Source organism: Odocoileus virginianus, chromosome 3 (genome assembly GCF_023699985.2).
Source record: "Odocoileus virginianus isolate 20LAN1187 ecotype Illinois chromosome 3, Ovbor_1.2, whole genome shotgun sequence".
In the NCBI taxonomy this organism is placed as follows: domain Eukaryota; kingdom Metazoa; phylum Chordata; class Mammalia; order Artiodactyla; family Cervidae; genus Odocoileus; species Odocoileus virginianus.
Window position 1 is genome coordinate 48593173 of NC_069676.1, and position 14939 is coordinate 48608111.

Genomic DNA, 14939 nt, shown 5'->3' on the forward strand with positions numbered 1-14939 from the left:
GCAACCACTTGTTTCTTCTCGATATCTATGGCTTTGATTCTATTTTGCTTATTCATTGCTTTTTTAATATTTGTTTTTCAAGTGTAAGTGGAATCATGCCGTTTTTGTTGTTGTGTGACATATTTCACTTAGCATAACAACTTCACAATCCATCCAGATTGTCATGAATGGCAAAATTTTATTCTTTTATATGACTAATATCCCATTATATATATGTGTGTGTGTGTGTGCATACACACACATGCATCACATCTTTTTTATTCATTCATCTATTGGTGGACCCTTAGGTTGCTTCCATATCTTGGATATTAATAGTGATTAATGCCACAGTGAACATAGGGGATCCGTATATCTTTTCAAATTAGTGTTTTCATTTTCTTTACAAAAGTATCCAGAAGCAGAATTGCTGGGTTATATGGTAGTTCTGTTTTTACTCTTTTGAGGAAACATCATACTGTTTTCCATAGTGGCTACAACAATTTACATTTCCTATGAACAGTGCATGAGGGTTCCATTTTCTTCACATGCTCCCAAATACTTCTTTCTTATTTGCTGTCTTTTTGATAATAGTCATTCTGACAAGTGCAAGGTGATATCTCAGTGTGGTTTTGATTTGCATTTCTCTGCTGATTAGTGATTTTGAGCATCTTTTCTTGTATCTGTTGGCCATCTGCATGTCTTCTTTGGAAAAATACCTATTCAGATCCTCTGCCCATTTTTTAGTCAGGTCATTTTTTTGATATTGAGTTATATGTGTTCTTTGTGTATTTTGGATATTAGCCACTTATTGGATATATCACTTGCAAATATTAATATCTTTTCCCATTCAGTAGGTGACTTTTTCATTTTGTCAGTAGATTCCTTTGCTGCGCAAAATGTTTTTAGTTTGGTGTTGTCCCATTTGTTTATTTTTGCTTTATTCATTTCATCTAGATTGTCTTAGTTTATTTGCATATAATTATTCATACTAGTCTCTTGTGAGTCTTTGTATTTCTGTGATATCAATTGTCACTTTTTTTCATTTCTGATTTTATTTATTTGGCTCCTGTCTTTTTCTTGATGAGTCTGGCTCAAAGTTTATCAATTTTGTTTATCTTTTCAAAGAACTAGTTCTTAGTTTCATTGATCTTTCCTATTTTTTTAAACTTTATTCTATTTATTTCTTCTCTGATCTTTATGATTTCTTTCCTTCTGCTAACTTTGGGTCTTGTTTGTTATTCTTTTATAGTTCCTTTCAGTGTAAGGTTAGGTTGTTTATTTGAAATTTTTATTGTTTTCTGAGGTAGGCTTGTACCTCTGTAAAGTTCCCTTTTAGAACTGCTTTTGCTGTGTCCCATAGATTTTTAGATCACTGTTTCTGTTTTTATTTGTCTCCAGATATTGATTGATTTAATAGTAACAAACCAATCTTGCATTCTTAGCATAAATGTAGGTTTGTTGTGATGTATTATTCTTTTTATATCACTAGATTTAGTTTCTTAACATTTTGCTTAGAATTTAAAAAATCTGTATATGATAGAAATTGACTTGTAATCTTTCATTCTTATAATGTTTTTGACAGGTTTTGGTATCAAAACTATGCTGGTCTCATATAGTACATTGAGAAGTATTACCTTTTTTCCAGTTCTTTGGAAAGTTTGTATATGTAAATCAGTGGTTTCTTTCCCTCCTGTAAACATTTGGAAGAATTCAGAATGAAGCCTTTTTGGACTAGCATTCTCTGCATTAAAGTTTTTAATTAGAAATAAATACCTGTTATAGATATGAAACTATACAGATCTTCTGTTTCTAGTTATAACAGTTGCTTCATTGTGTTTTTCAATAATTTTGTGCATTCAAATAAATGTGAAAATACATATTTATGGAGTGTGGGCTTAAAGTTGTTTCATAACATTTCTTTTTCTTATTTTGAAATCGTAGAAACCGTATGTTTCTTTTTGTATTGCTAGTGTGACATTTTTTATTTCTCTTTTTTTGGATAAGCTTTGCTGTAGATGTGTTGGTTTTATTAGGCTTTTCAGTGAGTCATCTTTGACTGCCAGAAAATAAAAAGAAAACATTACCTTTAAATGAGCAATAGGAAGATGGACAACTGAGGTCTCAAGGGAAAAATAAAAGCCAGAAAACAATGAAATGACATCTTCAAGGGACTTAAGAAAACCTGAAAAACCTAGAATTTTATACCCAGCAAAAATATCCTTAAAAAAAAGAAGTAAATAAAAATATTTTCAAACAAAACGAAGTTGAGGAAATGCATCCCAATCAGATCTGCACTGAGGGAAATAGTAAGTGATTTCTTAATGGAAAATTTTCCCAATTAGAAGCACAGAATTATAGAAAGGAAGGAAGGGGGAATAGAGGGAAGAAGAGGAAGTAAATATTTACTGACTAAAACAATAATAATGTACAGTAGAATTTAAAATATAAGAAAAACTGAAATATATGAGGACAACAACAAAAATATGGAAAGAGGTAAATGGAATTAAAAGGGTTTAAGGCCATTACATTGTCCTGAAAGTAGTGAAAGTAAAAATTATATTAGACTTTAATAAGTCCAGGATGAATGTTGTATTTTCTAAGAAAATCCATGTAAGATAGTAAAGAAAAGTAGCCAATAAGTTAATAGCAGAGTGAAAATTGAATAAAAATATACTTAATTAGTCCAAATGAAGGCTAGAAGTAGGGGAAAGGCAAATTAGACAAGATAAATACAAGTAGAGATTAAAATCCAGGTATATCACTAGTTACATTAAATGTAGATAGACTAAACACTCCAATTACAAAAATGGTCATACTGGTTAGAAATTATACTCCCATATGTCAGTTATCAGAGACACACTTTTACAAAAAGGATAAAAAAAAGTGGGAAGTAAAAGAATGGAAAGAGACATACCATGTAAACACTTATCAAAAGGAAACTGTGGAGCTAACTCTATAGGTATCACTTATAGTGGACCTGAAGGCAAAAAGCCTAATAGATATAAATAGGGGCATTATGTAATAATAAAATGGTTAGTCCATTAGGAAGATAAAACAATCATAAAATTTAATGTGTTAATAACATCACGTTTAGATACCTTAAGCAAAAACAGTTAAACTTTAAGGAGAAGTAGAGAAATCTATAACCAGAATGGGAAATTTTAACATACTTTGTTCAGAAACAGAATAAAGGGACAAAAAAAAAAAAAAAACAACCAATGAGGATACAGAGAATTTGAATAAGGGGGTTAATGAGCATGTATGTGTATGCATATAAAACCACCCAATAACTGCAGAATGAAAAATCTTTAAAATACACTTGAGCATGTGGTGCATGTAAGAAAATTAAGTGTAATCTGGACCATAAAAGAAATATCAATGAATCCATGACGTTTTCATGTATGCATGGTTAGTTGCTCAGTCGTGTCTGACAGTATGTCAGGCTGTGAATGGTTGATTTTTGTAAATGTTCATGAATGTCTGTGTTTATGAAAGGGATAATATTATGAAATTGCCTGTAAAAGTACTCTGTATATGTCTGTTAAGTCTTTTGCCAGTTGTGTTGTTCAAATATTCTGCATTATTTTTTACTCTTTTTATTTGCTTATTTTATGTGACTGAAAAGGTTATGTTAAAATGTCTCACTGTAAATGAATTTTTTATTTCTTCTTGGATTTTTGTCACATTTTTACTTCATATATTTTGAGGCTTTTTATTTTTTATTTAGATACTTAACCCAATTTAGATTTGTAATATTTTCCTGTTAAATGGAAACTTCTAACATTATGAAATAACTCTCTATCTCTACTTCTATTGGTGATGAACTGTTTTAGTTTCTGTTTGCCTATGATGTCATTCTTGATAGATATTTTTTCTTGGGTATAGAATTCTAGGTAAGCATTTCCTTCACTTTGGCACTTTAAATTTATCACCTACTTTTTGGGTTTCACTGTTGTCTTGTTGTGCTCTTTTTTGAGTAATTTCTTATTATTTTTCTTTCAGTTTTGCTAATTTTGTCTTTCTTTGTGCCTAATATTCTACTGAAAGTGTCCCTTGAATTTTATTTTTAGTTATTCTGTTTTTCATTTAAAAATTCTAATATTATTGTTCATATCTTCTGGGTTATTTTAAATTTATTTTGCTTCTCTAAAAATATTTTCAAACTTGCTTTTTATTTCTTTAAATATATTAAATCTCTGATATTTCTACAGTCTGCAGTCTGAAAGTATGTTTCTGCTGAGTGCTGCATCAGCTAGTTTTTTAATCACAGCTCCATATTTCCATGTGTTCCAGATTTCCCCCTACTTCTGATGGTCATTACCCTGAAAATAATATTTCTCAGGATATCCTGAGATCTTGTATGAAAGTACCTTCAGGATAGATTTTTATTTACATCTGCCAGTGTCTGAGGGGCTTCCCAGGTGGCTCAGGAGTTAAGAATCTGTCTGCAATGCAGGAAATGCAGGAGATACTTGTTCAATCCCTGGGTCAGGAAGATCTCCTGGGGAAGATATGGCAACCCACTCCAGTATTCTTGCCTGGAGAATCCTATGGACAGAGGAGCCTGGCAGGCTACACAGTCCATGGGGTCACAGAGAGTCGGACACTACTGAAGTGACTGAAGACACACATGCCAGTGTCTGAATGCTACTAGTTGTATGCTACCTTAATTTCAAGATTTTAAGATCTTTGGAGGCTTAGGCTCTATGTATACCCAGCTGAAAATCTACAGGATATCCAGTATCCAACCACAACTTTATAAGACTTTTTTTCCTTTCCTATTTTCCTTGTTTTTGTTGGCTTCAAGTGAAATTTCCCAGCAGTGGATAGGTTTAGTTTTGTTACACCATCTCCTGGAGGGTATGGTCCTTGGGTTCCAGATGACTGTAGTTTGGAGATCCTATAAGATTTCTCTTCTTATGTACTTTCTGGTCCTTAATTTCTGTCTTCCTTATCCTACAAATTATCTGGATTTACAACCAAGTTTATCTTGGCAGATGCTTTCAAAACAAAAAGCAAGTTCAAAATTCTGCTCACCTCTCTGGGTTTAAGTTTCCTCCAGACTTTGTCTTAGCAGTTCTCACAATCTTATCAGATTTTCAGTGCTTTTAAGATAATTGTTTTAATATTTTATCTAGAATATTTACTTGCTTTCAGTAAGATGGCTGCTCTGAATAATTTAAGCTTTCATTACCCAAGATTCCATAGTATACAATTTTATCACCAGCATATTAGCATCTACGTAGTATTGAAATGCTTTATAGGGGAAATTTAAATCTTTTATTATTATTTTGGGCTTCCCAGGTGGCGCTAGTGGTAAAGAACCAGCAATGACTGATTTGGGGAAGAAAAGTAATTCATACATTAGATCTACTATGAACCAAGAGAGCACATGCTTTCACTTAAAACATTCAGACAATAACCTATTGTCTGAAAAAGAATACACACACACACACACATCACATCTATGTAACTGAATCACTGTGCTGTATACCTGACACTAACGTGACATTGTAAATCAACCATATTTCAATAAAAAGCAAACAAAAACATTCAGATAATCAAATTTTATTAAAGGTGGTATTTGTGACTTTGCTTGACATAGTTTCCATATTTCCTTATTCTAGTCACTCCATCTGACATACTTTTTAAAGTGTGAGACACTCAAAATGTAGAGACAGATAAGCTGTAATCCATAACAGTGAAAGATAGCTCAACAATAGACAGGTAAACCATCAATTATAATAGAAACAGATTAGAGCTACAATGAAACAAATACATGCTACCCTGGAATGCAGAGGGAAAGAAACTAACTTAGTATGTTGTTTGAGGGTGAGGACATGCAGAGAGATCCCATGTAAGATATCTCTATAGTAGAGGATTAATGGATGATTTGTGAAGCAAGGAGGTAGATTGGTGAATGAGTATTTCAGGCAGAGCAAAATCCATAAAGCCCTGGAGAAATGAGAAAGCGTAAGAGAAACTGAAAATACTTTGATTTGGTCAGAATATACTGTATATGTGTAAGCAAAGAAGAAGTTGAGGCTAGAAAAATAAATAAGAATCAGGTAAGATTCTTCAATGTTTAGAATATCAGATTTTATCATGAAGAAATAGGTAGCTGATAAGGTTGAGAAAAAGGTTTAAAAATAACTTTTCCATTAAATAGTACCACATGATCATTGTAGATGTTTTATAAAAAGAAATTACTTGTAGTTCCAAAACCTAAGTACAGTCACAATTATATGTTTACAGCTCTTTTAAAAAAAAATGTTCCTTGTGTATTTTTAAAAATAGTTGAAATAATATAGAAATAATTTATATATTATAGAATATAGTAAAATTTAGGGAAGTATAGGCATTTTTAAATGATTAAGTTTTTATTGAGATATAGTTGATATACAATAATGTATGTTTCAGATGAATAACATAGTAATTCACAGTTTTTAAATGTTTTATTCCATTTATAGTTATTATAAAATATTTGCTATATTCTCTGTGTTGTACAACATATCCTTGTAGCTTATCTGTTTTATATAGTCTGTAGCCCTTAATCCCCTACCCATATCTTGCTCCCTCCTCTTCTCTCTTCCCGCTAGTAACCACTAGTTTGTTCTCTATGAATCTTTTTTGTTATAGAGATCAACATTTTAGATGACTGTATGATAGTTCATCACAGATAATTTTCCTATGCTGAACATTTGATTCTAGTGTTTATTATAAATGTCACTGCCGTGAACAGGTTTGTACATTGATCTTTGCTTGATTTTCAGATAAATTCCTTGGGAAAATGCCTAGAAGACATCCTGCTATTAGCTTGAAAGTTGACATTTTTTGTGTTTTTTAAACTTTAAAAATTCTTTTTCTTATCACTTTGGTGGTTATCTTAGGTGTTACAACATAATCCTTGACTTCTCAAAGCCAAATTACTAATTAGTACTCTTAGCTCTTTTTGCTGGATCTATTTCTGTAATAGTTGTGGGTCATGATTTATTCTTGCTCAGACATATTATTTTTTTGTCCCTGTTTCTAGCCACATTTGGGACTATTTTGGAAAATACTGTTCAGTCATGTCCAATAATAGTTGCAAATTAATTAATTAGTTGAGCCAGATTTTGTCTAGTCCCCAGATCAGTAACTAGAAATAACACAGACACCCAGGATATAAATAACATAACTGTTAATAGTTTCCCATTCCTGCTCTTTTGACTTGAAAAATGGCATGTAATAGATAAAAGGTTTTACATTTGTCTTCTTCTCTTAGAAAGGAGGGCACATTCTATATCTCCATCAAAACCTTTAAAGGATATCTTCTTCAGATTAATGATAGTAGCCTGAGCAAGATTGTTAATTATTAATGTGTGTAAGATTAAATGTTCCTCCCAAGCACCTGTCCTCTACCATCAAGGATTATGATTATAATCTCAGAAGATTATAGCCATGCATTTGGATTCATTCTGAATCACAATTGATGACTTGTAATGCCTTTCAACTTTCATTCAACTGAAAATCAAATAGGTCTGAATTGTCACGGCACTCTTTTTACTTCTGTGGAGAGCAAAGAACCTTAATTTTGAGGACATAGCACTAGCGTTTGCCTCTTTTATGGTGTCTTTCATAATCTATGACCCTTGGGCTCACAAACATTTTGTTCATAAATGAGATTTTATCACCAAGCAAGAAGATTTACGTAAGTCTGTATAGTAAGTGAGGAGTTGATAGTAGTTCACGTTAGTATTTATAGCTATGATATTATTCTACCTATTTAGATGAACAGAGGAATAAATTGTGAAAATTTAATCTATAGTTTACATATATATCAGCTGCCATCTGCCTCACTTAAATTTGCCTCTCCTCTGAAACCCACTGTTTATTCCTTCTGTGATTCATTTGTAAGTTAATATTTTATCTATAGTTCTCTTGAAATGCCCTATTGAAGGTTGTGCCCTAGGGTGGTTTGATGGAATTTACTTTAAGAGCTTTTTTTTTTGGTCTATGTGATGGCTGAATGTTCTGCTATTTAACAGCTTATTTGAGGGTTTTTGGAAATACAAGACCAGAAGAAACTTAAATCACATTTTTGTGTTTGAAAATTTTATTTTCTCCTTATAACATCAGTAGATTTTGTTTTACAGCTAAAATAATATTAAAAATATTACATGAAAACTCTAAAATCACCAGGATCCCCCAAGATATTAATCTAAATTTAGACAAGCTGTTAATTATATGTGGGTTCTTTACCACTAGTGCCACCTGGGAAACCCATAAGGAGAGGGAATAATTTCCTTTTTTTCTTTAAAGGTTGTTATCAAGTACTTCCAGGCTTTCCTAGTAGCTCAGTTGGTAAAGAATCTGCCTGCAATGCAGGAGACTTGGGTTCGATCCCTGGGTTGGGAAGATCTCCTGGAGAAGGGATAGTGCTTACTCCTGTATTCCAGATAATTTGGTCAGGATGAAAACAAGGCCAGTTTCCACACTTGTTTAAGAACCTTAAAATTTTATAGTGATATTCATGGCTTTATTTTTATCAACTTATTATAATTATCTTAATAACTATAATGTATAGTTATAATGTATAGTATGATAAAGCTATATCTTAATAGACTATACCATTTAAAGTATTTGATTCAGTGAGTTTTGTTTTTAAAAATTGAGGTTTATTATATGCAATATTATATAATTTTCAGTTGTACAGCATACTGATTTATAATTTTTAAAGGATTTGTCCCATTTATAATTATTATAAAATATTGGCTCTATTTCCTGTGTTGTACTGTATATCCTTGTAGCTTATTTGTTTTATACACAGGAATTTCTCCCTGTTAATCACCTGTCCCTACTTTGTCCTTCCCTCCTCCCCTCTCCCCACTGCTAACCACTAATTTGTTCTCTACATCTGTGAGCCTGTTTTTTTTTTGTTATAGCCACTAGTTTATTTTTTAGATTCTGTGATTCAATGCATTTTAGTGATTGTGTACATTCTTGAAATTACCACTAACCTAAAGGTACAGAATATTTTCGCCACTCCCAAAAGTTTTCTGTGGTTCTTTTGCAGTTATTTCTCCCTTCAACTCAGGCCTCAAAGAACTACTGATCTGCTTTCAGTTACTATAAATTGATTGCATTTTCTAGAATAATATATAAATGGAATTGTTCAATAAGAAGTTTTTGTATCTACCTTCTTTAGCTCAGCATAATGATTTTCAGATTCATTCATATTGCTGGGTATTTTGAGTAGTTCATTCCTTTTCATCATTGAGTAGTATTCCATTGTATGGATATATCACATTTTTATTGCCTAGTCGCCTGTCAATGGAATGTTTTTTCTAATTTTTAGCTGTTAAGAAAAAGACTTCTGTGTAGACTGGTTACATTCTCTGATAGGTGTATGTTTTAAGAAACCGACACACTGTTTGTCAAAGTGTGCACCATTTCACATGTTCACTAGCAACCATATGGGGCTCCAGTTGCTCCACATCTTCACAAACATTTGGTCAGTCTTTTTAAAAAAGGTCGTTTATCACAACCATTCTAATGAGTGTGAACTGTTATTCAATTGTGGTTTTAATTAGCATTTCTCTAATGATTTTGTGCTTTTTAAAAAATGTGCATCCACTTGTATGTCTTCTCCTAAGGAGTATGTTAAAATTATTTTCCTGTTTTTTATTGGTTTGTGTGCCTCATTATTACTGAATTGTAAAAATCTATATACAAGTCCTATATCAGATATATGTATTGCAGATACTCTCTCCCGTTATGTGTCTTACCCATTCATTTTCTTAATAGTGTCCTTTGAAGACCAAAGTTTTAAATTTTGATGAGAGTAAATTAGTTTTTGTTTTATGATTTATGTCTTTTGTGTTCTCCTTAGAAAACTTTTGCTTATTCCAAGTTGACAAAGAATTTTCTCTGTGTTTTCTTCTAGAAGTTTTTAGATTTAGTTCTGTGAGCCATTCAAGCTAATTTCTGTGGATGGTATGAGGTAATGTAGATTAATTTTTCTCCACTCAAAGACCATTTATTGAAAAGACCTACTCTTTTCAATTATCATGGCATGTTTATAAAAAATCAATGGACCATATTATGTTGGCCTTATTCTGGACTCTATTTCCTCCCTTTGATCTGTATGTTTTCTTTCACCAGTAGTAAATTGTTTTGTTATTGTAATTTTATAAGTTTGGAAATGAGCTGTATAAGATTCCTTAGGATTTTCTAATTGTATCATCTGGAAATAGAGACTCTCACTTCTTTCTTCCAGGATTACATTTAATATTTTTATTTATTACTTAATAGCAAGGGCTAGGACCTATAGCACAATAGTGAATAGAAGTGATAAAAGCAGGCATCCTTGCTTTATTTCCAACTTTAAGGGATAAGTATTCAATATTTCACCATTAAGTATTATGGAAGTCATAGATGTTTTATAAATGCTTTATCAATTGAGGAAATTCCTGTCTCTAGATTGTTCAGAATTTTATCATGAGTAGTTACTGAATTTTGTCAAATATTTTTCCCACATCAATTGAAGTGAAAATAAAGTTTTCGTCTTTAACCTATGAATATGGTAAATTATACTGATTGTTTTTGAATGTTGAAACAACCTTTCATTCCTGGGATAAACCTTAGACATGATTATTGTTTTTAAGCATATTGTTGGATTAGATTTGCTAATATTTTGTTATTTTTACACCTGTGTTTGTACAAGATATCTTTATGTGATTTTCTCATTTCTCTCTTTTCTATTCTTTCTGTTGTGATATCTTTGTCAGGCTGTGCTATTATCTGACCCAATAAAAAGACTCAATTTCTTTGATAGATTTTTAAATTAAAAATGGAAACACTATTCATATATTTGTTTCATCTTGAGTTAGTCTTAAGATGTATTTTTCAAAGAATTTGTCTTTCTTCCAATTTGTTATGTTTGTTAGTGCAAAATTATTAATAGTGTTCTCTCATCTTTTAATGTCTGTGTAGTCTATAGTGATAGCATTCCTTTTATTCCTGATGTTGATGATTTGTGTTCTATTATTTTCTTGATCAGTCTAGCTTGAAGTTTATCAATTTTGTTGATCTTTTCAAAGAGCCAGATTTGACTTTTTTCATACATTTTCCATTATTTTTCTGCTTTCTGTTTTATTAATTTCCTCATCTTGATTATTTGCATTCTTCTCTGACTTTGGGTTTACTTTGCTCCTTTTTACATTTTTGGGTGCATTTTTCTATATCCTTTAGGTATATTCTATATCTAATTTTAAACTTCTAATCGAAAAAATTAAGGCTAAAAAGTCCCCTCTATAAAAACTGTTTATTTGCATTCAACAAATTTTGATATATTGTGTTTTTATTTTTGCTCGTTTTAAAGTATGTTCAATTTCCCTCTGATTTATCCTTTTGCCCATTGATTACTTAGGAGTGTCTTTAAGTTTACAAATATTTGTGGTTTTCCTAGCTATCTTATTACTTTTGATTTCTATTTAATTCTGTTTTGTTCAAAGAAGATACTCTGCCCAATTTCAGTCTTTTGAGGTTTATTTTTATTCCATGGTGGCTCAGATGGTAAAGCGTTTGACCACAATGCAGGAGACCCAGGTTCGATCCCTGGGTGGGGAAGATCCCGTGGAGAAGGAAATGGCAACCCATTTCCAGTACTCTTCCCTGGAAAATTCCCTGGACGGAGGAGCCTGATGGGCTACAGTCCATAGGGTCGCAAAGAGTTGGACATGACTGAGTGATTTCACTTTCTTTTTATGTCTTAGTATACAGTCTATCTTGGTGAATGTACCAAACGTACTTTAAAAGAATGTGTATTCTGTACTTGTCAGGTGTAGTGATTTATAAGTAATTATTTAGGTCTTCACTGGTATTTTTGCATAGTTCTATCAGTTGCTGTGAGAGCAGTGTTACAGTGTTTATTATTATTATAGTTCTCCCTTTTATTGTGTCCATTTTTGCTTCATGCATTGTGAGGCTCTACTATTAGGCATAGGTACACATTTATGATTATTACAGTCTTCCTGATTTACTGACCCTTCTGTTTTTATGAAATATCTCTTTGTTGCTCAGATCATGAACTCCTTATTGCCAAATTCAGACTTAAATTGAAGAAAGTGGGGAAAACCATTAGACCATTCAGGTATGACCTAAATCAAATCCCTTATGATTATACAGTGGAAGTGAGAAATAGATTTAAGGGACTAGATCTGATAGACAGAGTGCCTGATGAACTATGGACGGAGGTTCATGACATTGTACAGGAGACAGGGATTAAGACCATCTCCAAGAAAAAGAAATGCAAAAAGGCAAAATGGTTGTCTGAGGAGGCCTTACAAATAGCTGTGAAAAGAAGAGAAGCAAAAAGCAAAGGAGAAAAGGAAAGATATACCCATTTGAATGCAGACTTCCAACGAATAGCAAGGAGAGATAAGAAAGCCTTTTTCAGCGATCAATGCAAAGAAATAGAGGAAGACAATAGAATGGGAAAGACTAGAGATCTCTTCAAGAAAATTAGAGATACAAAAGGAACATTTCATGCAAAGATGGGCACAATAAAGGACAGAAATGGTATGGACATAACAGAAGCAGAAGATATTAAGAAGAGGTGGCAAGAATACACAGAAGAACTGTACAAAAAAGATCTTCACGACCCAGATGATCACGATGGTGTGATCACTCACCTAGAGCCAGACATCCTGGAATGTGAAGTCAAGTGGGCCTTAAAGCATTGTTACAAACAAAGCTAGTGGAGGTTATGGAATTCCAGTTGAGCTATTTAAAATCCTAAAAGATGATGCTGTGAAAGTGCTGCACTAAATATGTCAGCAAATTTGGAAAACTCAGCAGTGGCCACAGGACTGGAAAAGGTCAGTTTTCATTCCAATCCCAAAGAAAGGCAATCCCAAACAATGCTCAAACTACTGCACAATTGCACTGATATCACACGCTGGTAAACTAATGCTCAAAATTCTCCAAACCAGGCTTCAACAATATATGAACCATGAATTTCCAGATGTTCAAGCTGTTTTAGAAAAGGCAGAGGAACCAGAGATCAAATTGCCAACATCTGCTGGATCATTGAAAAAGCAAGAGAGTTCCAGAAAAACATCTATTTCTGCTTTATTGACTACACCAAAGCCTTTGATTGTGTGGATCATAATAAACTGTGGAAAATTCTTCAAGAGATGGGAATACCAGACCATCTGACCTGCCTCTTGAGAAACCTGTATGCAGGTAGGAAGCAACAGTTAGAACTGGACATGGAACAACAGACTGGTTCTAAACAGGAAAAGGAGTACGTCAAGGCTGTATCTTGTCACCCTGCTTATTTAACTTACATGCAGAGTATATAATGTGAAATGCTGGGCTGGATGAAGCACAGCTGAAATCAAGATTGCTGAGAAAAATATCAATAACCTCAGATATGCAGATGACACCACCCTTATGGTAGAAAGTGAAGAAGAGCTAAAGAGCCTCTTGATGAAAGAGAAAGAGGAGACTGAAAAGTTGGCTTAAAGCTGAACATTCAGAAAACAAAGATCATGGCATCCAGTCCCATCACTTCATGGGAAATAGATGGGGAAACAATGGAAACAGTGGCAGACTATTTTTTTGGGCTCCAAAATCACTGCAGATGGTGATTGCAGCCATGAAATTAAAAGACGCTTACTCCTCGGAAGAAAAGTTATGACCAACCTAGACAGCATATTAAAAAGCAGAGACATTACTTTGTCAACAAAGGTCCATCTAGTCAAGGCTATGGTTTTCTAGTAGTCATGTATGGATGTGAGAGTTGAACTATAAAGAGGGCCGAGTGCAGAAGAATTGATGCTTTTGAACTGTGGTGTTGGAGAAGACTCTTGAGAGTCCCTTGGACTGCAAGGAGATCCAACCAGTCCATCCTAAAGGAGATCAGTCCTGGGTGTTCATTGGAAGGACTGATGTTGAAGCTGAAGCTCTGATACTTTGGCCACTTGATGCGAAGGGTGACTCATTGGAAAAGACCCTGATGCTGGGAAAGATTGAGGGCAGGAGAAGGGGACGACAGAGGATGAGATGGTTGGATGGCATCACCAACTCAATGGATATGAGTTTGGGTGAACTCTGGGAATTAGTGATGGACAGGGAGGCCTGGTGTGCTGTGGTTCATGGGGTCGCAAAGAGTCGGACATGACTGAGCGACTGAACTGAACTGAATACTCTTTTTGAAGTATATTTTATCTGATATTAAAGTGGCCATTCCAGTTTCATATTTACTGTGTGCCTGGCATATCTCTTTTCATCCATTTACTCTCTGTTTCTTTACATTTAAAATATGCCCTTGTACAAAGAATATGTTTTGGTCTTGTTCTTTTATCCATCTTGGTAACTGTTATCTTTTGATTGAAGCTAATTTATGTGATTATTGATATGTTTGAATTTGTGTTCTCTAATATATTATCTTTCATTCTCCACTTGAATTTGTTCTTCTGGTCTTCCTTGTTTTTTTTGAATTATTTGAGTATTCTTTAGAATTCTGTTTAATTTTTGGATATACCTATTTTTAGTTAAATCTATTTGCATATTTTAGTTGTTGCTTTAAGGATTATAGTATGTATCTTAACTTTTATCAGTTTACTTAGAGTTACTTGTGTTCCATTTTCATAAAACATAGTAACATGGTAACCTGTAACCGTATAAAACTGTTCAGCTCATGTCATTGCAATGACATGTCAAGTAATGACTCTCATGTCATTGCTTACACTATAGTTTTCATTGTATTAAACTCGTACAATATTAAGCCAAGACACAAGACAGTTATAATTTTTGTTTAGTCATTATGTGCTCTAGAGAAGTTAAGATAAAAAGCCATTTTTATTCATCCAGACATTTACCATTTTTAGTGCAGTTATTTGTTTCCAAAGAGTCTAATTTCCCTGTGGCATCTTTTCACTTCAGCCTGAAAAAGTTTATTTAGCATCTTTTAA

General features: G+C 33.0%; 1 protein-coding gene across 8 annotated transcripts in view; it reads left to right on the top strand.

Moving 5' to 3' along the window:
• LOC110148446 (protocadherin alpha-C2) overlaps window positions 1-14939 on the top strand; it is a 187734-nt gene that overhangs the window by 111768 nt on the left and 61027 nt on the right. The window lies entirely within an intron of this gene.